This window comes from Coffea arabica, chromosome 1c (assembly GCF_036785885.1).
Source record: "Coffea arabica cultivar ET-39 chromosome 1c, Coffea Arabica ET-39 HiFi, whole genome shotgun sequence".
Taxonomy (NCBI): domain Eukaryota; kingdom Viridiplantae; phylum Streptophyta; class Magnoliopsida; order Gentianales; family Rubiaceae; genus Coffea; species Coffea arabica.
Window position 1 is genome coordinate 25909674 of NC_092310.1, and position 25641 is coordinate 25935314.

At 40.2% G+C, this 25641-nt stretch overlaps 2 long non-coding RNA genes across 2 annotated transcripts; both read left to right on the top strand.

The window, feature by feature from the left end:
* The first annotated feature begins 848 nt into the window (after positions 1–848).
* LOC140006413 (uncharacterized) lies at positions 849–3349 on the top strand. Its single transcript, XR_011814013.1, has 3 exons — positions 849–1036; positions 2394–2454; positions 3179–3349. It is a non-coding gene; the product is annotated as an uncharacterized lncRNA (long non-coding RNA).
* A 2932-nt stretch (positions 3350–6281) lies between these two features.
* Positions 6282–8777, top strand: LOC140006414 (uncharacterized). Its single transcript, XR_011814015.1, has 3 exons — positions 6282–6464; positions 7822–7882; positions 8607–8777. It is a non-coding gene; the product is annotated as an uncharacterized lncRNA (long non-coding RNA).
* The last annotated feature ends 16864 nt before the right edge of the window (positions 8778–25641 follow it).

Below are 25641 nucleotides of genomic sequence, written 5' to 3' on the forward strand. Positions count from 1 at the left end.
CCAAGTCGAGTACTTTCATTTCATGTAACATTTCATGTAACATTCTGTAACATCCCGAATATTAGGAGGTTGTTTGTGAAGAAAATATTAAAGTGTATTTCTTTGGGTTTGATTTAAAACCTAATTTTGTTTTAAAAAAAAAAGACTAGAAACCCTAATATGGTAGCCAAAAACCCTAGTTTACTTGTGACTAACCGGTTTTCCTAAATCTCTCATATTTTAATTGAAACCCTAATTTTAATTACTGGAATTGGAAAATTCCTCACGTTTTCTTAAAAATTTCCTTTTATTTGAAAATTATTATTTATTAAAGCTCTACTATCCAATTGTTCAACTATAAGAGTAAATAAACCTAGAAAATAAGGTTTTACACTTCGGTTTCAAGATTTGAGCAAAATTAGGGTTTTGTGATTTTTCCGCCGGATGAATTTTCGGTACTGGCCAAGGATCAATTTGATGATTAAAAGTGACTTTTAAGTGAGAAATAATATGTGAGTAGTAGCAATGAGGTAAGGTTAGTGAATGGAAAGTAAAAACTCTAGTACGGGTGTTTTTAAGAAAAACGGCGCGAACCGGCGGGTCCCGCGCATTACCGATTGAACGCACCGCTTGACCACCATTTGTGCTTACCAAACAAATTTATTGAACTTGAACAAAATATCTTCCCCCTCATGATTATAGCTTGACCGAAATTGTGGCTCAAATACAAGGAAAGAAAGAGAAAAATTTTGTGGACAAGAATAGGCCAAGTGTTGGCCAAAAATTGTGGACACAATTACCCTTAACCTCTTACTTCCATATAAGACAAACCAAGCCTCATCTTCCTCCATATTTCTGCATAAGAACCGAGAGAGAGAGAGGGGAGGAACAACAAGAAGAAAAAAAAAACTCCTTCATTTCATCTTCAATCCAACAACTTAGGGAGAAATCAAACAAAATAAACCGATTAAACTTGTTCTTGAGTGACTAGCTAGTGAGTTGTGGTGTGATTCTTGAAGGGGAGAGCTTGTGCTACTCTTGGTGACTTTTATTCAAGGTAAGAGAGTTTATCTCTCCAAGTTTTACTTCTAATCTTGTTATATTAAGCCTAGTAACTTGATTTTATGGTGAGATTATGGATGATGAGCATGTTTTAGTAGTTTTCCCCAATTTATTTGATGAACTAGGGTTCCTGATTTTCTGCTCAAGTTGATGTATGATGCATGAATGTTGCAATTAAAGTTATATAAGGTTGTTTAGTGGTGATTGGAACCAGAAATTTGAGGAAACTACACTTAGAGCTAAAAATTCCAGATTTCTGGAAAATTTCCCAAGCATTCTGTCCGAAATTGTATCTGTTTGTTAGAGGCCGAATTGGCCTTTGGTCAAAGAAGGAAAGTTGTAGAGAATGGTGTTTTATAGGTGCCTACAAAATTTCAGCTCAATCGGAGCAACGCAGAACGTGAAAAGTCCAAAATACCCCTACTGCTTTAAGAATTTCCCAGTAGTCCGTTTCTTCAGTTCAGTCCAGTTTATCACGATTGTTGACCAGGATCCATTCTGATTTAGCTCTGGACCAAAACATGAAAGTTGTAGTGCTCTGAAGTAGCTTTAAAATGCCTCTAAGAACACCTGATTCGGACTTGTGTACACTGAGTTATGTCCATTACAGTGTTCTGCATTTAAACAGCCGGTGAATTGATTTCTGGTTTGGTAATTGGAGAATTTGACCAATTTACATTAGAAACTGGACTAAGTGACCTTCATGAATATTGTAGCTCTGTGTCTTAGCTTCGAAACGGCATAGGTTACGCCTTAATCCGATAAGCGTAGCCTCGGATATGTTATTTCCGCATTTGTACGTCAAATCTGTTTTGTGCCACATTGAACTTCTGTACTTGCTACTGTTGTGAATCTTATTATTATGATATTGTGAGCCTATGGAACGGCTCTTGACATGAATGGCTGAGATGTATAATGTTGGGTTGTGTTTGAGAAAAACAATGAAGCCTAAAAGGCTGGAAAATTAGGTAAACACAAAGGGCATGCTGCCCAAATTTACGCTCGAAAACTAGAGAACTACTTGCAACTTGAGTAAGGGTTAAGAGTGATTACTGCTTCAACCATCTAGGGTACTTGAGTATTCTTGTTCCGAGGTATATAAGGAAGGACTTGGCCGAGCTTGTACCCTTGAGAAATGAAATAATGACTATTTGGAATATGTTTCTCTTGTACTTTCGACTCGCATGGCATTTTCAAGTATAAATGTTACAAAGTTTTACCGTTTAAAAAGTGAGCAAGTGTTTCACGACTACTATCCGAGTGAATTTCAAATTCTTGATTTTATTGAACGAAACGTCTAAGTTTCGAACTCTAGTCATGTTTCAAAGTTCTCAAACTGAGTTTTATCACAGATTTGGACTCCGAACTCGGAATATAACCTGAAAGTGACCAGTAAAGGCACTATATCTTTTGGTGAGTGCTTTCAAATACTGAATTGAACTTGATACTTGTACTTGATACGTGCCAATATGATTACATGCCACATGCGTGAATTGTTAGGGCAAGAGTGTACTTTATCGCACTTGCCCTTACGTGATATACTTGTTTATTGTTGCAATTGACTTGATATACTTGTTTATGATGCGCGCACTTCCTGGAATTCCAGAAACCCTGTGGCGAGTTACTCTAGTCGAGCCGGCAAGGGCTTGGTCGATTGGGTAACGAACCCTGGGTCTCTTGTATTGTCGAGTGGAGTGATATCTTCTCGACTAATCGGTATACTCGAGTATTACCACCCGTGTTCTTGAGGATTTTGGGCCCAGCTGGGGGTTGAACGGTGGATGGAGAGTCGTTTAAGTGGTGTTCTACTGGATCGGTTTCTTTACTTGAAAGTTGACGGAGTGTCAACTACTACGTGATCAAGCTCCTGATGATGAATGGAAGTTGGCTCCTGAGAGCTATCCGTATCCTTATGCTTGAAATGATTATTGTTTATTGGATGATTGTTTCTTATGAAAATATTTTATACTCGCTCATTTTGAGATTGCTACTTGAAGTGTTATTGCTCACTTTTATGAACTCTTCATGCTCGTTACCTTGCTAAATCGAAAACTTGTATTTATAAATAATGGTCAATTTGCTATTTGGAACCTCACTGGGCTTTTAGCTCATACCACGTTATTTGTTCTCCTTACAGGGGGTACGAGCGAGGCATAAGAGATGTAAAGGCTAGCGTAGTCTAGTTACTTTAGACTGTGTTTTGAATTTTGGTTTTGTACTCGCGCTATTCCTCGAATGGAACATTTGTACTTGGATTGTATATATTTTGAACTAGTTTAAGTATATCAAGACTTTGTACTTTGGTTTCTATCAATGTAAATTATAAGCTTGAATTGGGAATGTTATTTATGGTTCATGGATGTGTGTACATGACTCGATTGAGATAGTGAGTGAGTCCTGGCGAGAGCTGGGCAGGCGGTCCGCCGAACCCTTTGGTATGCCTTAGGGGGAGGTGGGGTCGTCACAGATGGTATCAGAGCTCCTTTTGAGCTCGTGCCGGGAGAAGGTTCTCGGACTGTGGGAATTGACTTGTTAAGTATGGAACAATTGTCTATTGTTGGGGACCTTAGATATGTATGTTGGGTAGGAATCTCTAATACGGGTGATTTGCTCTTGAGCCTGGCCAGCTTGAGTGGTGAATTATCATATTTTTGGATTCTTGTCCCCGAATACCAATGAGTGACACCTTTACGATAAGTTAAGATCTCGCGTAATATTGGGATAAGTTTGGATTGCGAAAGCAAAGGCACAGGGAATGCGAATAGTCTGGACTTGAAAAATATTGAAGATATTCATGGGATTTGGGATCCTTCTTATTCACGTGTTTAGAGCCTTGATTAAGTGTAGTGCCTGAGCGATACCTAGGGTTAATGCTCTATAAGTTATGTGACTTGTTTTGATCGAATGTGTTGTATTGCCTTGTTTTATGATTTAGAGGGGTTTATGACTTGCAATATTCTGTTTTATGTTGTTTATATTTCTATAGTTACTTAGTAGTTATATTCTATCATTAATTAGTTGGTTATATTGTTAAAGTGGGTTAGCTGCGAAACATGGAGGATAAAAGAAGTCGAACCAAGAAAACTAACCGAGAACGCGGTTCTAGGCGAGGCCGTGAAGGTTAACAAGCACAGGAACCGGTGCCAGAACCGAGAGAGGAGAGGGAGGCAGCGGTTGAGCAGCAACCTGAATCCCAGACTGCCGGGGGAGATCAGGTGGCCACTGCCATCCAACAGATGACTAATATTTTGACTCGGTTGGTGGAGCAACAGGGTCAAGGTTCTGTAAATCAACCTAGAGACCCTGATTCGGGGCAAGATAGAGCCTTGGAGAGATTCCAGAAGTTCTCCCCACCCAAGTTTTTAGGAGGGCCAGACCCGTATGAGGCTGAGAAATGGCTGGAGGCCATGATAAATATCTTTGCTGCCCTAAACTATACTGAGGAGAGACAAGTCCAATTTGCTGTATTTCAGTTTGAGGGGCCAGCTAGGGCTTGGTGGAATGTAGTGAGGGCCAAGTGGGAGAGAGAGGGAACTGCCTGGACTTGGCTAAACTTTGTACGGGACTTCAACGAAAAATACCTTCCACCCATCGTCCAGGAGAAGAGAGAGGACGAATTCATTAAACTCCGTCAGGGGCTGATGAGTGTAACTGAGTATGAGACCCAGTTTACCAAATTGTCTAAATTCGCTCCCGAATTGATTGCCACGGAACCAAGGAAAGTACGAAGGTTTATACAAGGGTTAAATGTGGAATTACAAGAAGCCGTAGCGGCGGTCCAAATTAATACATTCACAGAGGTTCTGGAGAAAGCCTTGAGGATAGAGACTGCTAGGGCACAAGTGAGAGCTTTCCATGCAAAAAGGAGAGGTGCGCCTGGTGGAAGTCAAAGGCAAGGACAACGTGATTTAGATATGCCACCTTCTAAGATAGGTCGAGAAGATGGTAGTGAGAAAATTTCAAGGACGTCTAAGGAAAGTACTCCAAGAGGAGCTTCGCGTGGCTGGGGTCAAGCAAGAGGTGCCTCACAAGGAGGTCAGACCTCAACCCCTCAAGTACCTTGCGGGTACTGTGGGAAGGCCAATCACGTGGAGAGTGATTGTTGGCGAAAGGCGGGAAAATGTTTATGGTGTGGTAGCACCGAACACCAGCTTGCAACCTGTCCCCGTAGATCACGCCTAAACCCTGAACAAGCAAGTGTAGGAGGGACTAAGCCAAGAGTGCCAGCTAGAGCGTATGCCTTGAACCAACAGGCAGTACCTGAACCAACAGAGATAGTAGAAGGTACGATTCGTGATTTCTATTGTTTCCCTAAGTTTTGGCTATAGTGAGACCTGGGAGCCGGAAATGAATATATAAGGGAAATACCCTACGTTATTCGAAGTGCATGTATGAATTTCGAGGACGAAATTCTTTTAAGGAGGGGAGGTTGTAACATCCCGAATATTAGGAGGTTGTTTGTGAAGAAAATATTAAAGTGTATTTCTTTGGGTTTGATTTAAAACCTAATTTTGTTTTAAAAAAAAAAGACTAGAAACCCTAATATGGTAGCCAAAAACCCTAGTTTACTTGTGACTAACCGGTTTTCCTAAATCTCTCATATTTTAATTGAAACCCTAATTTTAATTACTGGAATTGGAAAATTCCTCACGTTTTCTTAAAAATTTCCTTTTATTTGAAAATTATTATTTATTAAAGCTCTACTATCCAATTGTTCAACTATAAGAGTAAATAAACCTAGAAAATAAGGTTTTACACTTCGGTTTCAAGATTTGAGCAAAATTAGGGTTTTGTGATTTTTCCGCCGGATGAATTTTCGGTACTGGCCAAGGATCAATTTGATGATTAAAAGTGACTTTTAAGTGAGAAATAATATGTGAGTAGTAGCAATGAGGTAAGGTTAGTGAATGGAAAGTAAAAACTCTAGTACGGGTGTTTTTAAGAAAAACGGCGCGAACCGGCGGGTCCCGCGCATTACCGATTGAACGCACCGCTTGACCACCATTTGTGCTTACCAAACAAATTTATTGAACTTGAACAAAATATCTTCCCCCTCATGATTATAGCTTGACCGAAATTGTGGCTCAAATACAAGGAAAGAAAGAGAAAAATTTTGTGGACAAGAATAGGCCAAGTGTTGGCCAAAAATTGTGGACACAATTACCCTTAACCTCTTACTTCCATATAAGACAAACCAAGCCTCATCTTCCTCCATATTTCTGCATAAGAACCGAGAGAGAGAGAGAGGGGAGGAACAACAAGAAGAAAAAAAAAACTCCTTCATTTCATCTTCAATCCAACAACTTAGGGAGAAATCAAACAAAATAAACCGATTAAACTTGTTCTTGAGTGACTAGCTAGTGAGTTGTGGTGTGATTCTTGAAGGGGAGAGCTTGTGCTACTCTTGGTGACTTTTATTCAAGGTAAGAGAGTTTATCTCTCCAAGTTTTACTTCTAATCTTGTTATATTAAGCCTAGTAACTTGATTTTATGGTGAGATTATGGATGATGAGCATGTTTTAGTAGTTTTCCCCAATTTATTTGATGAACTAGGGTTCCTGATTTTCTGCTCAAGTTGATGTATGATGCATGAATGTTGCAATTAAAGTTATATAAGGTTGTTTAGTGGTGATTGGAACCAGAAATTTGAGGAAACTACACTTAGAGCTAAAAATTCCAGATTTCTGGAAAATTTCCCAAGCATTCTGTCCGAAATTGTATCTGTTTGTTAGAGGCCGAATTGGCCTTTGGTCAAAGAAGGAAAGTTGTAGAGAATGGTGTTTTATAGGTGCCTACAAAATTTCAGCTCAATCGGAGCAACGCAGAACGTGAAAAGTCCAAAATACCCCTACTGCTTTAAGAATTTCCCAGTAGTCCGTTTCTTCAGTTCAGTCCAGTTTATCACGATTGTTGACCAGGATCCATTCTGATTTAGCTCTGGACCAAAACATGAAAGTTGTAGTGCTCTGAAGTAGCTTTAAAATGCCTCTAAGAACACCTGATTCGGACTTGTGTACACTGAGTTATGTCCATTACAGTGTTCTGCATTTAAACAGCCGGTGAATTGATTTCTGGTTTGGTAATTGGAGAATTTGACCAATTTACATTAGAAACTGGACTAAGTGACCTTCATGAATATTGTAGCTCTGTGTCTTAGCTTCGAAACGGCATAGGTTACGCCTTAATCCGATAAGCGTAGCCTCGGATATGTTATTTCCGCATTTGTACGTCAAATCTGTTTTGTGCCACATTGAACTTCTGTACTTGCTACTGTTGTGAATCTTATTATTATGATATTGTGAGCCTATGGAACGGCTCTTGACATGAATGGCTGAGATGTATAATGTTGGGTTGTGTTTGAGAAAAACAATGAAGCCTAAAAGGCTGGAAAATTAGGTAAACACAAAGGGCATGCTGCCCAAATTTACGCTCGAAAACTAGAGAACTACTTGCAACTTGAGTAAGGGTTAAGAGTGATTACTGCTTCAACCATCTAGGGTACTTGAGTATTCTTGTTCCGAGGTATATAAGGAAGGACTTGGCCGAGCTTGTACCCTTGAGAAATGAAATAATGACTATTTGGAATATGTTTCTCTTGTACTTTCGACTCGCATGGCATTTTCAAGTATAAATGTTACAAAGTTTTATCGTTTAAAAAGTGAGCAAGTGTTTCACGACTACTATCCGAGTGAATTTCAAATTCTTGATTTTATTGAACGAAACGTCTAAGTTTCGAACTCTAGTCATGTTTCAAAGTTCTCAAACTGAGTTTTATCACAGATTTGGACTCCGAACTCGGAATATAACCTGAAAGTGACCAGTAAAGGCACTATATCTTTTGGTGAGTGCTTTCAAATACTGAATTGAACTTGATACTTGTACTTGATACGTGCCAATATGATTACATGCCACATGCGTGAATTGTTAGGGCAAGAGTGTACTTTATCGCACTTGCCCTTACGTGATATAGTTGTTTATTGTTGCAATTGACTTGATATACTTGTTTATGATGCGCGCACTTCCTGGAATTCCAGAAACCCTGTGGCGAGTTACTCTAGTCGAGCCGGCAAGGGCTTGGTCGATTGGGTAACGAACCCTGGGTCTCTTGTATTGTCGAGTGGAGTGATATCTCCTCGACTAATCGGTATACTCGAGTATTACCACCCGTGTTCTTGAGGATTTTGGGCCCAGCTGGGGGTTGAACGGTGGATGGAGAGTCGTTTAAGTGGTGTTCTACTGGATCGGTTTCTTTACTTGAAAGTTGACGGAGTGTCAACTACTACGTGATCAAGCTCCTGATGATGAATGGAAGTTGGCTCCTGAGAGCTATCCGTATCCTTATGCTTGAAATGATTATTGTTTATTGGATGATTGTTTCTTATGAAAATATTTTATACTCGCTCATTTTGAGATTGCTACTTGAAGTGTTATTGCTCACTTTTATGAACTCTTCATGCTCGTTACCTTGCTAAATCGAAAACTTGTATTTATAAATAATGGTCAATTTGCTATTTGGAACCTCACTGGGCTTTTAGCTCATACCACGTTATTTGTTCTCCTTACAGGGGGTACGAGCGAGGCATAAGAGATGTAAAGGCTAGCGTAGTCTAGTTACTTTAGACTGTGTTTTGAATTTTGGTTTTGTACTCGCGCTATTCCTCGAATGGAACATTTGTACTTGGATTGTATATATTTTGAACTAGTTTAAGTATATCAAGACTTTGTACTTTGGTTTCTATCAATGTAAATTATAAGCTTGAATTGGGAATGTTATTTATGGTTCATGGATGTGTGTACATGACTCGATTGAGATAGTGAGTGAGTCCTGGCGAGAGCTGGGCAGGCGGTCCGCCGAACCCTTTGGTATGCCTTAGGGGGAGGTGGGGTCGTCACACATTCCAATAACATGACAACAATGATATAAGGCATATAAGTGAGAGTGATAAGGTACACTTTCACTGCAATCAAGTCACATTCAATTCACTTCAAGCAATTTACATTCAAAGCCATATAGTAACACACAAGTGAGTAGTACACTCACCAGGGTCAGTGCAGATACCTCCCAAAAGAGAGCTTTAATCACCAATAAACCCTAAAATAATCCAAGGAAAACAATTGAAGGTTCCACTTTCAAAATTGAGTATACATATTACATATGTGAGGCTCGACTACCAGTCGTATGCCTCGCCAAATTTACTAAAGCAAGGGTGCAAAACATGATTTTTGGTAACGAAAAGGTAACATGAAGACTTAGGCTCAAACAACCCAAAAGTCCTTCGCTCAAAACACAAGTAAATCCAACTAGCCTTCAAGTAAAATTTCGGCAGCATATCCTTTGTGTTTACCTATTTTCCAGCCATCATGGCTTCATTATTTCCTCAAATCGGTTCCAACATCTTGTACAAAAATAATCTCATTCCCAAAAGCCGTTCACTAGGCTTAATGGCATTCAAGTACAAAATTTAGCTAGGAAATAACCGAATATGAAAGTCAAGCCCTAACTATTCAAATGAACACAATAAGACTCGATTACAAGTCATAAACCAATTCTATATACTACCAAAACAGGGTTCCCTAAGCATACACAAACATTAAAGGAAACCAGAAAATTCGGAAATGCAATTAGCTTTGGCCTTAAAAAAACAGTTTTTGTCCTCGTTTTGCGGTAATGGCACCAATTTCACTACGATTATCGGATGAGGGTTCAGGACCCACCATCTCGAAGCTAAAAGACAGGGCTACAACATCACATAAGGTCACTCAACCCAGTTTTGAGTGTAAACAGGTCAAAAATGCAAGATACTACATCAAAAATGTAAAACAGATTCACCAAAACGCATTCTAGCGGAAACATCTTAACTCAGACTCTCCAAGTCCAAATCCAGAAATTCCAAAACCATCTGAAAGCTAAGGAACAGGGCTACATTTCATTAGAAGGCCTCAACAACCAATTCGGAAGCAATTCCAGCCAAAACAACCAATTACAGGCGCAATTCTTGCATTCGGGTAAAACCAGAACAGCAATAGTAATTTCGACTTTTCTCACTCTACGCTACTCCGATTGACCTGAAATTTTGTAGAACCCTATAAAATGTCATTCCCTACAACTTTCATGTTTTAAGCCAAGGCCAATTCTGCCTCTATCTAGGACCTAAAATTTCGGACAGAATGCTCCCTCAAGAACCCTAGTTTTCTGAAATTTCTTCCAAACCAGAAATTGGTTGCAATTAATCACTTTTCCCACCTCCTTAAGTCATTATAGACCATTTCCAATCATCATAGATAGCCACACTGTGACGGCCCCACCTCCCCCTAAGGCGAACCAGAGGGTTCGGCGGACCGCCTGCCCAACTCTCGCCGGGACTCAGTCGTTCACTAAAGCCCTCAAATGAATTACAAGAATAAACCTCAAATATACATCACATGGTCCACAAATATACATCCAAGTCTCCAATAATTACATGCCACAAATGCAGCGGAAACTGATTCCAATCGTGGAACGTATACTTACATCCATATCAATTTCAAATATTTATACAAGACCAACTCGTACATAAAATAGATCCAAACTTAAACTGTACACGATATAAGCCATCCAGTCACGTGAATAAGCACTCCAAGCTTTTCTTCGCCTTGAGCCCTGTGGGGGGAAATAAAACATTTTTGGGGTGAGCTAGAAGCTCAGCGAGTAACCAGAAAATCAGTAATCAAATCGGTTTAACAATATTTCTTTTCAATGATGTCATAAATCAATGATGTCATAAATCTAATGATAAGTCCAGAAACGATTACAGCATTTACAAAACAGTAAATATGGATTATCAATAATTCAAGAAACATTTACAATGGAAAGCGATAGTAACATTCATGAAAGGATACATTCATTCTCCTGACATTTCCTCGCTCATTTGATCATTTATTTCATTTCATTCACCCCGTCCCTGGGTTTTGGCCAGGCTCCACCAACCTACATAGGTAATACTCGAGTATACCAAACGTTCACCCAAGTTCCTAATCGCCTGACCGAGTCCGCTTCTGGCTCAAGACGACCGGTAACAAGGGGCAATGGCCAGTTCAGCCCAAAAGACTTACATTCATGCGCAAGTAACATTTCAATCGAAAATTTCACATTTATCGAGGTCGAGTGCGATAAAGTATACACTCGCCTCGAAAACTCGTTTTGGAAATCATTATACGCGCTTAACACGTTATCAACCAAAATACAAATCATGAAGTCAAGAAATATAGCAAACAAGGCACACTCACATGCCAGCACGCATGATATGCAAGAAAACATTTCAAAAGTAACTTTGGAAACAGTTCAAAAGTAAATAACGTAAGAAACGGTTCATAAATAACTTTAGAAGTAGTTTGAGGTCACTCACCTCCACGGCTCAGAAATCATCCATCATGTATCATTGCCTTGCTCAAAACCAAGTCTTAGATCACAAACTCAATGCAAACTAGTCCTTTAAAAGTTCGGACAGCACTTCCCCTGAATTTGCTTACTTTTCCAGCCGTCAAGGCTTCATTATTTCCTCAGCCAGTTCCAAAGTCACACAAATAAGTTCATCCAATAGTCATTCAGCAAGCTCCAAGTAGTACTAGTACAAGTCAAGCTAGGGAAAAGTCCGGAAATGAAGGTTAAGCTCAAAACCAGAAAAACAGTTTTGACGTCATTTTGCGGTAATGGTACCAAATGCGCTACGATTGTCGGATGAAGGTGCAAGACCCACCGTTTCGAAGCTAAGAAACAGGGCTACAACAATGTAGAAGGCCACTCAATCCAAATCCTAGCACAACTAGGTCAAATATGCCAAATACTACACCAGAACCACCAAAAACAGGTTTACAAATCACACAATGCTGTAATGAACACAACTCAGTCTATACAGGTCCAAATGCCGAAATTCCAAAGGCATATGTTAGCTAAGACATCCAGTTACATTTCCTCAGAAGACACCAACAACAAAATCCAAACCAATTCCAGTCAAAACAAACGATTACAAGCGCAGTTTTCACATTCTGAGCAACCCAGATCAGCAACAGTAAAATCGACATAACTCACTCTACACATATCCAAATGACCTGAAATTTTGCAGGCACTTCAAACTCACCAATACCTACAACTTTCATGTTTTGAGTAAAGGCCAATTCGGCCTCTAACATAGTGCAATAAATTCGGGCAGAATGAAGAACTACAAAACCTAATTTTCTGAAATTTCTTCCAAAACAGAAATTGATTGCACTTAATCACTTTTTCCACCTCCTAGAGTCATTAAACATCATTTCCAATCATCATACATGACCACAACACCATGATCACATTAAACCAGAAAATTCCTCAAAAAAATAAAAAACTTCACCAATTCAACCAAAATCAAGTTTTAATCCATAAACTTGCATCTCCTACTATCACCAAGCATGAATTTAACATCATTAGAGGGAGGAGAGGGGTCCTTCTCAACTCACCTTAGTAACCAAAGAGATGGAGCAACCTTGCACTTAAATCTTCCAAATCACTTCACCAAGAACCTTAATCCAACCAAGAGAAGAGTTTTTATAGAGTAAAACTAAAATTAAACGGTTAAAAGTGAAGATTAAGCAAGCTTGGAGCAAAGAAATTGGAGAGCTTCTCTTCCCTTATTGCTTGAAGGTGGCCGGCCATATGAAGCTTAGCAATGAAGATATTTTGGTCAATTTTTGAAGTTATTATGGTAAATGGTAAAAGGTTGAATAGTAAGTCAAAGTCCAAGACTTAATCTTATGGTGACACTTGTCACCCTTAGGTTTAAAACTTATCTTTTGTCTCTCCAATTACAAATATCTTAACACCTTGTAAAATAATATCACTTAATACAAAATTCCAACAAGTTGTAAAAAAAAATATAATGCATTTACCGCACTTGCGGGTCCCACGTCCAAAATACGCTTTTAATTTCTCAAAAACTAACCGATACTAGAAAAATCATTTTAAAACTATTTTTGCTCATAAACTTTATCTGGAAAATTTTTCTAATCAAGAAAATGTAGAAAAGGCGGGCATTTAAAAAAATAAACCCTAGAAAATTAGAAAATTTCCGGGTTCTCAAACTCAGTTTTTTTTTCGGGGCGTCACACACACAATCATGCTTATATTAAAACAGAAAAATCCCCAAAAATAATAAAACTTGATCATTTCAACCACAAATCAAGAATTAATTCATAAACCTGCATCTTCTACTACCACTAAGCATGATTTAAGCATCAATTAAAGGAGGAGGGTGGTTCTTCACAACTTACCTTAAAACAAGAGAGAGAGAGCTATTGGTCACCTTAGCTTTCCAAATAATTCCACACAACAACTCACCAACACTTCCTTAAGTGGTTTTATGGAGCAAAATCAAGGTTGGATGGTTGAGTAAGTTAATTGAAGCAAGATGGAAGCCAAAATCTTGAAGAGTTTTCTTTCTTTCCTTGCTTAAGAGATTCGGCAAGAGGAAGAGAAGAATGAGGGATTTTTGGTGAATTTTAAGATATTTAAGTCAATTGGTAAGACATGCAATAGTAGTCAAATGGTCCAACCAATAGCCAAGTGACACTTGTCACCTTTTATTAAATACCTACCTAACTTGTCTCTCTCATATCAATCCAAATTGCAACCTCTACTTATCTCTTAACACCCGATAAATTAACTCCAGTATCTAAAACTTAACCTAGTTGGTCGAATTTTTCCGAACTTTTCGCACTAGTGGGTCCCACGTCCGGTATACGCTCTTAATTTCTCAAAATCCATTCGATACTAGAAAAAGCATCTAAAAATTATATCTGCTCCTTAAAATTATCTAGAAATTTTTCTAATCACAAAATGCAGAAAACAAGCCATAAAAATACGAGAAATCTAGAAAATGAAAATTACGGGTTCTCACACTTTCCCTCTTGGCCGAACTACTCTAGGGAGAAAAGAAAAAAATCTTCAACTTTCTTCATCTCAAATCTTGCTCAAGCTTGCAATCCAACCGATTAAACTTGAAAGTTCTCCATAAAAATCCTTCTCTAAGTAGTAGTAAGATTGTTGGTGAAGTGGTTTGGAAGAAAGTGGTGTGTAGTTGCTTCCTTTCTTGCATTTCAAGGTGAGTAGCTAGGGAATTCTTTCTTTGGTCTTGATAATGTCAAATTAATGACTTGTGGTGGTTATAAGTGTGATTTTGTGAAATATTTCATGACTTTTAGTTGAGCTTGGTGAATTTTATATTTAATCTTGATTTTTCTGTTTTATATGTGTTTGATAGTGTGTGGCCATGGATGATGGCTTGGGATAGTCTAGAAAGAAGCTATAGTGCGTAAATTGTAGCGAATTGCGGAAAATTTCCACATTGTGCGGAAAATTCCAGATTAGGGTTTCAATTTTTCCCTGTTCTGCCCGGTACTGTTGGACCTAGTTATAGGCTGAATTAGCCTTAGGGTAAAACAGTATAGAATGATTTTTTATAGTTGCCAGCAAAATTTCAGCCCAATCGGAGCAACGTAGCCTGTGAAAAGACTGAAATACCCCTGCTGCCCCGTTTCTGTTCGAAACTGATAATCAGCTGTGGTAATTGGTTAGTTTGACTGGGAATACTACTGATTTGGTTGTTGATGTCTCTTAACATTTATAGCCTGGTATCTTAGCTTTCAGCTGGCTTTGGAATCACTTGAATTGGAGTCGTATGTGCTGAGATATGATTGAATGAATCAGGACTGCTAGTTGAATTTCACAATAAACTTCGAACTGGAAAATCTGGGGTTATTTTGGTAAATTTGACCTAGATACATTGTAAACCGGACTGAGTAACCTTCATCAAAGTTGTAGCCCTTTGTCTTAGCGTCGAATTGGTATAAATTACACATCCATCCGATAATCGTAGGGCTGGTTGTGTCCGATACGCTAAATGACGTCAAATCTATTTTTGGGTTTGAGGGCTTAACTTTCATTTCCGGACTTTCCCTAGCTTACCTTGGTACTTATACGTTCTAATGGGGCCTTATTTTTGGTTGTATGTGAATTTGGTTTATGACTTGTAATCGAGTTTTATTGTGTTTTATTGAATGTTTTAGGGCGTGCTGGTGACGCAAGGTACTCGTCAGACAGAAATTTGTGATTTCACTATGTGTTTGCTTGGTGTGTGTATTACTCACCTACTTGTTACTTCATGGCTTTGCTATACTAGAAATTTATGGTGTGAATGCTTGTGTGTATTGATGAGCTTGGTTGAGTTAAGGGTGTACTTTATCACTCTTACGCTCAAGGGCTTATGTGACTATTACTGTATCAATTGAATGTCTTGGAATATATTTGAATTGGTGTCATTTGGACATTTATCCAACGACTTTTATTGTTTACTCTGAGCTCAACTCCATTGGCGATCAATTGACTCGAGCCAGCAAGGGCATGGTCGAGGAGATTGATAAGCCGTGGGGACTGTTTCTATGGAATCATTGGGTACCCTTGATTCAGGTATACACGAGTATTACCATTGTGAACTGAATGGAATTCGGGCCTGATAGGGGTATGTGAGGTGGATGGAAGGTGAAGAAAGTGGGGTCTACGGTACGAGTTACTTCTTTAATCGTTGACCGAGAGTCAACGTGGCGAGATCAAGTACGGCAAGCGAGGAAAAGGGCTCTTGAGAGCCGTCCATATCCTGTTATTGAATTTAAATGTGATGTTAGTTCGGATTACTTGTTGAACGTTTGGACTGAACAACTTTGTGCTTATGTGAACTCTACTGATCCGCATGAGTGTATCTCATTGGGCGAAAGCTCACCCCATTGCCTTTGTTTTCCTTACAAGGATGTGAATACCTTTTGGAAACTGTGAATTTGAAGCCGAGTTGAGCTAGTTGAATATACTTTTGTATGACTCCTTGATAGTTGGAGACCTAAATGTATTTTGTTTTAACACTATCTTTTGAGTTGTAAGTTGAGAACCTTACATGTATAAATGTGATTGGCACTGTTCATGTGCGGCTCCGATATGCCAGTTTCATTTCATGATTTTGTTTCGTTTGAGCGCGCTAATACCTTCCGGAACGTTCTAGACTGTACTTAATCGCGCTAGTAGTCCTGGCGAGAGTTGGGCAGGCAGTCCACTAACCCCTTTGGTACGCCTTAAGGGAAGGTGGGGCTGTCACAGGTGGTATTAGAGCCTAGGTTAGAATTGACCTAGGCAAGTTTGAAGTTTGTTCCTTAGGATCTGTGAGGGAAGTGTTAAGGTACCGTTAGGTGTGATTATGTTTACGTTGTCTAAGATATGAACTCCCTTGTTTTTTTTTTTGTAGGTTATGGCTGGAACGAGTGGAGAGGGTGGAGGTGAGCCACCTCGGAGGCGCCCGAGAGTCATAGATTACCAGGAGAGCCCGGAAGGTCCGATCTAGCTTTGGTATACTGCCAGTCGGACCCGCCGCTGTAGGCGTTGCCAGTCTTACTCTTATGCCGACCATGTGGTTGTGGCGGTACTTGGCGAGCGAAGGCGACTTAGACGAGCCGCCACTGGGGATCACCAGGAGCTACTTAGGCTGAGAGGCATCACGAGGATGCAAGCCGACCGAATAGGGGAGCTCCGTGAGGATATAGCTATGGAGCAGGAACGCATTAATGCGCTTAGGGAGCAGTTGCAAGGGGTTAATCATTGTCTTACTAATGTCGTCCGGGAGGTTAGAGACCCTTCCGGCGGCATTATCAATGAGTGTGAGGCGCTGATCCAAGGCGTGATTGGCGCCAATGTGCAGGCGGAGGCTCCTAGTGATGGAACCTCTGGCGAGGGGAGCATCCCTAGTTCTAGCCACGGGGGAGAGTCGGTGGCCTCGGTAGGGAATTAGGCTGGAACGTTTGGAACCACTTTTGTTACTATGAGAACCGTAGATCAGGGAAGAACCCTTAGCTAGTCATTTTGTACGTTTGGACTAGCGTTGTATATATAACTTTTGATGATACCGTTCCTGTGAGAACCCGTATTTCCCTAATATTGTCCTAGGGTTTTTCCCTTAATTGCATGTTTTCTGGCTTAGAAAAATTTCTTGGTGGATTTTATGGGTAATTATAGTTTTTAATATGATTTTCCTAGCATTGGGTAGTTTTGAAAAATTAAGAATATATATTGGACGTGGGACCCACTAGTGCGATAAGTTCGGAAAAATTCGGCCAATAAGGTTAAGTTTCGGATACTGTGAAAAATTTATCGGGTGTTAAGAGATAAGTAGGGTGTGTGAAGTGATTGATGTGAGAGAGAAAAGAATGATAAGAATGCATTAATGGAGGTGACAAGTGTCACCTTCTCATTGGATGGACTTTAAGAAACACTATTCACTTTCTTGACTTTTTTGACCAAAGGATTAAATATCAAAAAAATGCACAAAAACCACCATTTTTCTTCTCTTGTTGGCCGGCCATCTTGAGCAAAGAAGGAAGGAGAAACTCTTCAAGTTCTAGCTTCTACTTGGTGCAAATCAACCAAAAACATTTGCTTCCATCCATTTCACTCCATAAAATCCTACCTTCTAGTGCTAGTAAGGGTTGTAGTGAAGTTGTTTTGAAGAGCAAAGGTGTCCACAACCTCTCTTTCCCTTGTTTCTTGGTAAGTGATGCTACAACCTCTCCCCTATACCTAATGATGCTTATAATATGCTTAGAGGTGCCTTGGGTGATGAAATATATGATTTATTTCTTGATTTGAAGAGTTTTGGTGAAGTTTTTATTTTATTGGGAATTTTTCTGGTTTAATATGAAATGATTGTTGTAGCTATCTTGGATGATTGGAAATGGACTATAATGGTTCTAGTGGGTGTGAATTGTGGATAAATGCAATTAATTTTGGATTTGAATGGAAAATTGGAAAGTTAGGGTTCATAAAATCCCAATTCTGTCCGGTTTTAGATCACTGGGTTAGAGGCCGAATTGGACTTTGCTCAAAACATGAAAGTTGTAGGTATTGATGTGTTTGAGGTGCCTGTAAAATTTCTTGTCATTTGGATGAGTGTAGAGTGAGTTATGTCGTTTTTACTGTAGCTGTTCTGCTTTGATCAGAATGCGAAAACTGCGATAGTAATTGGCCTTTTTGACTGGAATTGGTTTGGATTTTGGAGTTGGTGTCTTCTGATGAAATGTAGCTGAATGTCTTAGCTATCATATGCCTTTGGAATTTTGGCATTTGGACTTGTATGGACTGAGATATACCGATTACAGTTTTCTGTGTTTTGCAAACCTGTTTTGGGAATTCTGGGTTAGTATTTGGCATATTTGACCTAGTTGTGTTAAGAACTGGATTGAGTGATCTTCTACATTTTTGTAGCCCTGTTTCTTAGCTTCGAAACGGTGGGTCTTACATCCCCAACCGATAATTGTAGTGAGAGTTGTGCCATTACCGCATTAGGAGGCCAAAACTGTTTTTGTTATTAGGGCTAATATAGTTACATTTCCTGATTTTCTGGTTTGCTATAGTTACATTTTCTGGGTTGTTGTTATGCCGTCCATTTATTTTCTTGGAAATTGAATGAGTTAAAATGGTTTTGGAAATGTATTTTGTATCAAATTTGGGTGTATTTCCTTGAGAATTTCATTGGATCGTTCAACTAAGGATTCGAGGGCTAAGTTCTAGTTACATTTGTATATTTCTGCAAGGCAACTAATGTGACCATTTTACCATTCGAAAGCATGAAACCCCAAATGTTCTTTATGCCTTTCCTATGAATACAAGTGAATTATTTTTAAGCGAGGCTCTAAGTGTGGAAGTTAACGTATTTTGTCTTCCTTTCGCATGCTTTATAGTGAAGACATTTAGCCTATACTATTTCTTTGAAAATGAGTTGATTTTGAACCACGTGAACAAATTTATTTATCAAGTTGGGTTATAAAGTGTTCTAGTTAGGTATTTTCCGTCGGAAACTTATTAACCTTTTTGGAGTTAGTTTTGTACTTAATTTACCAACCCTAGTTATTTCATCCACTGGCCCTAATGGACTCCTTTCACTTTAAAGTCACCTTTATCTGTTTTACTCGCTTTACTCGTACTTAGCCGAATTCCTTGATTTCACTTACTTGTTTTTCTATATGACTTGTAATATTCTTTTCGTTAAATCTTAGGTTCTCTCGGTGACCGAGGGTAATATCTGGAAGAATATTTTGCACGTTATTTTGCGTAATTAGGTGAGTGTTCCTTGTTTGTTATGTTTCATGATGGTATGGCTTGTATGAATGATTGATAAATGTTAAATGCTTTCAATAATTGCTAAAACGAGTTTTTGAGGCAAGTGTGTACTTTATCGCACTCGACCTAAATGATTGTGAAAGTTTCAATGATTGAACGATTGAAATGTTATTTGTGCATGAATGTAAGCCTTTGGGCTGAACTGGCCATTGCCCCTTGTTACCGGTCGTCTCGAGCCAGAAGCGGACTCGGTCGGGCGATTAGGGACTTGGGTGAACGTTTCGGTATACTCGAGTATTACCTTGTAGGTTGGTGGAGCCTGGCCAAAAGCCAGGGACGGGGTGAATGAATGAATGAACGAATGAATGAATGAGGGTTTTACTTATATAAAATGCATTTTTCAAATGATTGGAGACATAAGGGAATGAAAGGAGAATGAATGAATGAACGAATGAACGAATGGCTCCTTGTGAGCCCGTATCCTTTTCATGAATATGTTTATCGCTTTATTTGTACTTGTAACTTGAATTGTTGTTTATATGTATTGAATGCATTGATTCTCTTCTTGCTTATGTGTGCGGAACCTCACTGAGCTTTCCAGCTCATTCCTTTAGTTTTTGTTTTCCTTAGCAGGGGAAGACGTGCAAGGACGGAAGCTACTTATAGACTAGCCGGTCTAGAACTTTTGACTTTTTTTTTTGGTTCTCGCCCCAATGTTTGGTGGGCTAGTTGTATGGAGAATAGAGAACCTTTGTACATACGTTGTATTGCTTTTGGGATGGTTATGTATATAAGTTTACGTTTAAGTTTGGAATTATTGTTATTTCGTTTGCTTTGTGGGTTTTATTGCCCTTTTCTTATAGTGACTGACTGAGTCCCGGCGAGAGCTGGGCAGGCGGTCCGCCGAACCCTTTGGTTCTCCTTAGGGGGAGGTGGGGTCGTTACAGTTCCCTCATGGACTTCCTTTGTATTGTACTTGACTGACTATTATTATATGACTTGTTTGCCACTGTTATGTATATGTGTATATGTTTGGTTGTGTATATCTTTTGGTTCCTGATTTCCGTTTACTATTATCTTTAATGTTACATTATATTCATTATTTACCCTAGATCGACTAGACTCTATGGAAGGCACTCGTAGTGGCCGAGGCTGTGGACGCGGGAGTAGGCAACCCACGTCTAAAAGGGGCACTGGGGAAACCTCTTCTGGACTTAACCCTGAACCGAGGGTTGACCCCAACGTTCAAATCGTTGCCGCCATGTAGCAAATAACCAACTTGCTAGCACAAGTGGTGCAGCAATAGGGCCAAAACCCGAACCCTAACCCTGAAAACCCTAGCAACCACGTCGAGAGCCACGATAGGGCTCTTGAGAGATTCCAGAAGTTCGCCCCACCGAAATTCATTGGGGCCCGACCCGGATGTCACCGAAATGTGGCTCGAGAAAATGGTAGATATTTTTGCTGCCTTGCACTATACCAAGGAGAGGCAGGTAACCTTTGCCATCTTTCAGCTAGAAGGGCCGGCCCATTCCTGGTGGAATGTTATTCGGTAAAAATGGGAACGGGAACAAATGCCCAGGACTTGGGTGAATTTTATGCGAGAGTTCAACGCTAAATTCTTTCCTCCTCTAGTCCAAGAGAGGAAGGAAGACGAGTTTATCCGACTTCATCAAGGGACCCAGTCGGTAGCGGAGTACGAGAGCCAGTTCACCCGCCTATCTAAGTTTGCCCCTGAGCTGATTATGACCGAGCAACGGCGGATCAAGCGTTTTATCCAAGGCTTGAATGTGGAAATTCAGAAGGACCTCGCGGTAGCCCAAGTTAATGCTTGTAGCGAGGCCGTGGAGAAGGCCCAACGGGTAGAGAGTGCTAGGTTACAAGTACGGAACTTCCAGGCAAAGAAGCGAGGCTTTCCTGGAAGCAGTTCAGGGCAAGGGGATAAAGGTACCCCCTCCAAGTTTGGACGGGGAGCTGGAGGTGGGCGACAGTCGGGTTTCGGCAGAGGGGCTCAGTCCAGGGGTGGCTCAGCCGGGAGAGGCCAAGGCGGAAATTTCCAGAGGGGTTCAGGTTCGGCGTCCCATGAGCCTTGTGGGTACTGCGGAAAGCCGAATCACTCCGAAGATAATTGCTGGAAGAAAGAGGGCAAATGTCTGCGCTGCGGAAGCGCAGACCACCAGTTTGCTACCTACCCAATCCTAAAGCAAGACGGAAAGGGAGCTCAACCAGCGCCAAAGACCAATATGGGACCAGCTAAGGGAGATGGGACGAAACCTAAGGCCGCGGCTCGCGTATACTCGTTAGAGCCCCAGCAAGTCCCAGATTCCTCTAAGGTCGTAAAAGGTACGATCCCTGTATTTCACCGCTTTGCAAAGGTTTTAGTAGACCCTGGTGCCACTCATTCCTTTGTTAACCCTAATTTCATGTGTGGCATTGACATAAAACTTGTTAGTTTACCTTATGACCTAGAAGTTAGTACGCCTACGGGGGATCATCGTTTGGTTACTAGTCTGGTTTATAGGGATTGTGAGGTTTGGGTTGGAGAGAGGAGATTGTTAGGGGACTTGATTAGCTTGTCCATCAAGGGGTATGATGTGATTCTAGGCATGGACTGGTTAGCCAGGTATAATGCCCAATTGGACTGTAAAAAGAAGGTGGCGAAGTTCCGCATTCCTGGGGAGACGACCCTAAGGTTAGATATAAGGGAAAGGTTAGCCTCATCTGCCTTGATCTCGGGCATTCGGGCTAGGAAATTGCTAAATAGAGGGACGCAAGGTTTTTTAGCCTTTCTAATCAACACCCCCACGGATAAGTTGAAGGTGGAGGACGTACCCATAGTAAGGGAATACCCGGATGTATTTCCGGACGAGTTAGTATCTTTACCTCCGGAGAGAGAGGTAGAATTCAAGATTGACTTGTTACCGGGAACCTCACCTATCTAAAAAATCCCGTATCGGATGGCCCCTGCGGAACTTAAGGAGTTGAAATTGTAGTTACAAGACCTATTGGAGCGGGGGTTCATTCAAGAGAGTGGGTCTCCTTGAGGAGCCCCTGTATTGTTTGTGAAGAAGAAGGATGGGAGTCTGCGTATGTGTATAGACTATCGGGGGCTAAACAATGTGACGATTAAAAATAAGTATCCATTGCCCCATATTGATGAGTTGTTTGACCAGTTGCAAGGAGTAGTGGTCTTCTCGAAATTAGATCTTCGACAGGGGTATTACCAACTGTTGATAAGGAAAGAAGATATTCCAAAAACTGCTTTCAACTCGAGATATGGGCACTACGAATTCGCAGTTATGCCCTTTGAACTGACCAATGCTCCTGCCGCCTTTATGGATTTAATGCATAGGGTTTTTAAGCCCTACCTAGATCGATTCGTCGTTGTCTTTATCGACGACATCCTGGTCTACTCCAAGACTCGTGAGGAGTATGAGCAGTACCTAAGAATCGTTTTGCAAACCCTAAGAGAGCATCAATTGTACGCCAAGTTCAGTAAATGCAAGTTTTGGCTGAAGAAAATCTCTTTCTTAGGGTACATAATTTCTCAAGAGGGCATCTCGGTTGATCCGGCGAAAGTAGAGGCCGTGACTAATTGGAAGAGGCCAGAAAACCCCACGGAGATTCGTAGTTTTCTAGGGTTGGCTGGGTACTACCGGTGTTTTATTAAAAATTTTTCCAAACTGGCCGGTCCTTTAACTGACTTGACTAAGAAACATGGTCGGTTTGTGTGGAATGTCAAATGTGAAACGAGTTTTCAAGAGTTGAAGAAACGATTAACCATGGGGCTAGTTTTAGTCTTGCCTAACGGGGTAGACGGGTTTGCCGTTTACACCGACGCATCACGGGAAGGCTTAGGGTGCGTGTTAATGCAGAACCGGAATGTGATATCCTTTGCTTCTAGGAAGTTGAAACCCCACGAGCAGAATTACCCGACCCACGATCTTGAGTTAGCCGCAGTTGTTTTCGCCCTGAAAAAGTGGAGACACTACCTATACGGGGTGACCTTCGAGGTTTACTCAGACCACAAGAGCCTTAGGTACCTCTTTTCACAAAAGGAATTGAATATGAGGCAGCGACGGTGGATGGAATTTCTGGAGGATTACGACTGCACCATTAACTACCATCCGGGAAAGGCGAACGTGGTGGCCGATGCCTTAAGTCGCAAGGCTCAGGTAGCAGGTGTGACAGCCCCACCTTCCCCTAAGGCGAACCAAAGGGGTTAGCGGACTGCCTGCCCAGCTCTCGCCAGGACTAATGGTGTAGTTTAGAGCGATCTATTGCGTTCCGGAACTTATAACGCGCGTAAACAAGTCAAAATGGCCAAAATAACTCAAAATAAAAAAAATGAAATCTGGAGTCGGTCATGAATAGTAACCGACCCGTCAGAACCCAGTCAAACATCAAAAAATATATACAACATAACATTTAGTATTTACAAGCCAAAATGGCATACAAAAGTGATACAAAAGTTACTACATGTATGGTTTACCAAAATCCAAAGTGAAACGGCCCTAAAGGTACATTTAGGGTTTCGATTTATAAACTATACAAAAGAGACATTCATTTAGCTCATTCGGCAACTAACTAGCAAGAATCATTCCAAAAGTAGTCATATGCCTGTAAGGAAAACAAAAGGAACGGTGTGAGCTAATTGCCCAGTGAGATACTATCACTTAAGCAACCAAGATCACATAAGCATAACCTTCATTCCAATTACTTTATTAAGAAGTAAAACAAATCGGTAAAAGGATACGGACGGCTCTCAAGAGCCCATTTTCACGCTTACATTCTTGATCGAACCTCATTGACCCTCCGTCAATGTTTAAGAATAACCAACCGTAGACTTCACTTCACTTCCATTCCTTCCACCCAACATACCCCTACCGGGCCCGCACTCCAAACAGTAGCCATTTGGTAATACTCGAGTATACCGGAATCGAGAGTCTCACTACTACAAGATTCCATATAACAGGCCCCATGGCTCGTCAATTTTCACGACCAAGCCCTCGCCGGCTCGATTCAATTGACTACCAACGGGGTTGAGCTCAGTAGTAACAGTAAGGCCGTTGGATACTCGTCCAAACGACACCAAATCAGTTTTTCCAAGAATGGAATTCAGTATTTCATGCATCATTCAGTCATTACAGTGAAACAGTAGACAATCCTCAACAATATCAAAGGATGTGAGGGCGATCAAGTACACCCTCACTTTAATCAATTTCAACAGTGCAAATTGTGAGAACCCTCATTTTTTTTAAAGCACAATTTCCCCAAATTAATTGCCTTATTCTAGGACTTAAATAATATATTATATGCCCTTACATTAGCTTTTCTAGGTGTTACAATAATTTTCATGCATTACACTCCATTCCTTTTTACTTGAAGAAAAAACATTTTTTCTTGAGTTGATTTTAATTATACACCACTTGCATTTTACCAAGTGTCTTTATATTAGTGGTAGAGACCTTACATGTAGGATTATAGGTGTTAGTTAATTATTGGCGCACTTGGAAAGGTTAGTTAGAGGTGTTAAAGAATGATTGGTGCATTTGGAAAGGTTAGTTAGAGGTGTTAAAGAATGATTGGTGTATTTGGAAAGGTTAAGACACCATTAGTCAAAGATTAAGAAGGAATTGGACAAGTAAGTGGACATGTGGCAAAACCCTAGCCAAGTATCTTGTTGGAACCAAGATTAGAAGATTATTTAAACTAGCTAAAGCCTTCTTTTTCCTTGAGTGTTGGCCGAATTTCTGGTTCAAGAAAAAGAGAGAGAGTGAGCTCCATAAACTTGCTTTCTTACCCTAGCAAACCAAGAACAACAATCAAAAGAGAAAAATTTGAATTAGTGAGAGGGTTCCTACAACTCCAAGTGTTTGATCCAAGCTTGAAGACTTACTTTGGTGAAGTGATTTTGGTGGTGCAAGCTAACTATAAGAGAGGTATATGTCCTTTAAATCTTGGTTTTTGATGATAGATCATGCACTTGAAAGTGTTAATAACAAGGATACAAGTTGTTTGGTTGAGATGTTGAGTTAGTTTCTTGAAGAAAACAAGTAGTAGCTAGGTTTCTTAGTATGTACACCAAGTGTTTGATGAAATGTTTGATTCTTATTCATGTTTGTTTATGAGGTATTATTATGTTTTAAACCCCTTTTGAGCTAGAACTATCACTTGATATGATGATTTGAGTAGAAAAGGATGAAGATTGAACAAATGTTGAAAAGTGTGGGCTGGTTGTTCTTGTCTTGCTGACCGGTTCTTGTAGGAGGGGTTTTCCCTCAATTTTGCTGTTAAATTATGCCCTAATCAAGCCTAATAAACTAGGTTAACTATTGGTTAGGCCTATGAGCAAGTTAGAATGGAATTGAAGCAAGTAAAGTGGTGCTTTTGAACCATTAGTAGACTGTTTTAGGACTCTTGTAGTTATGAGATCA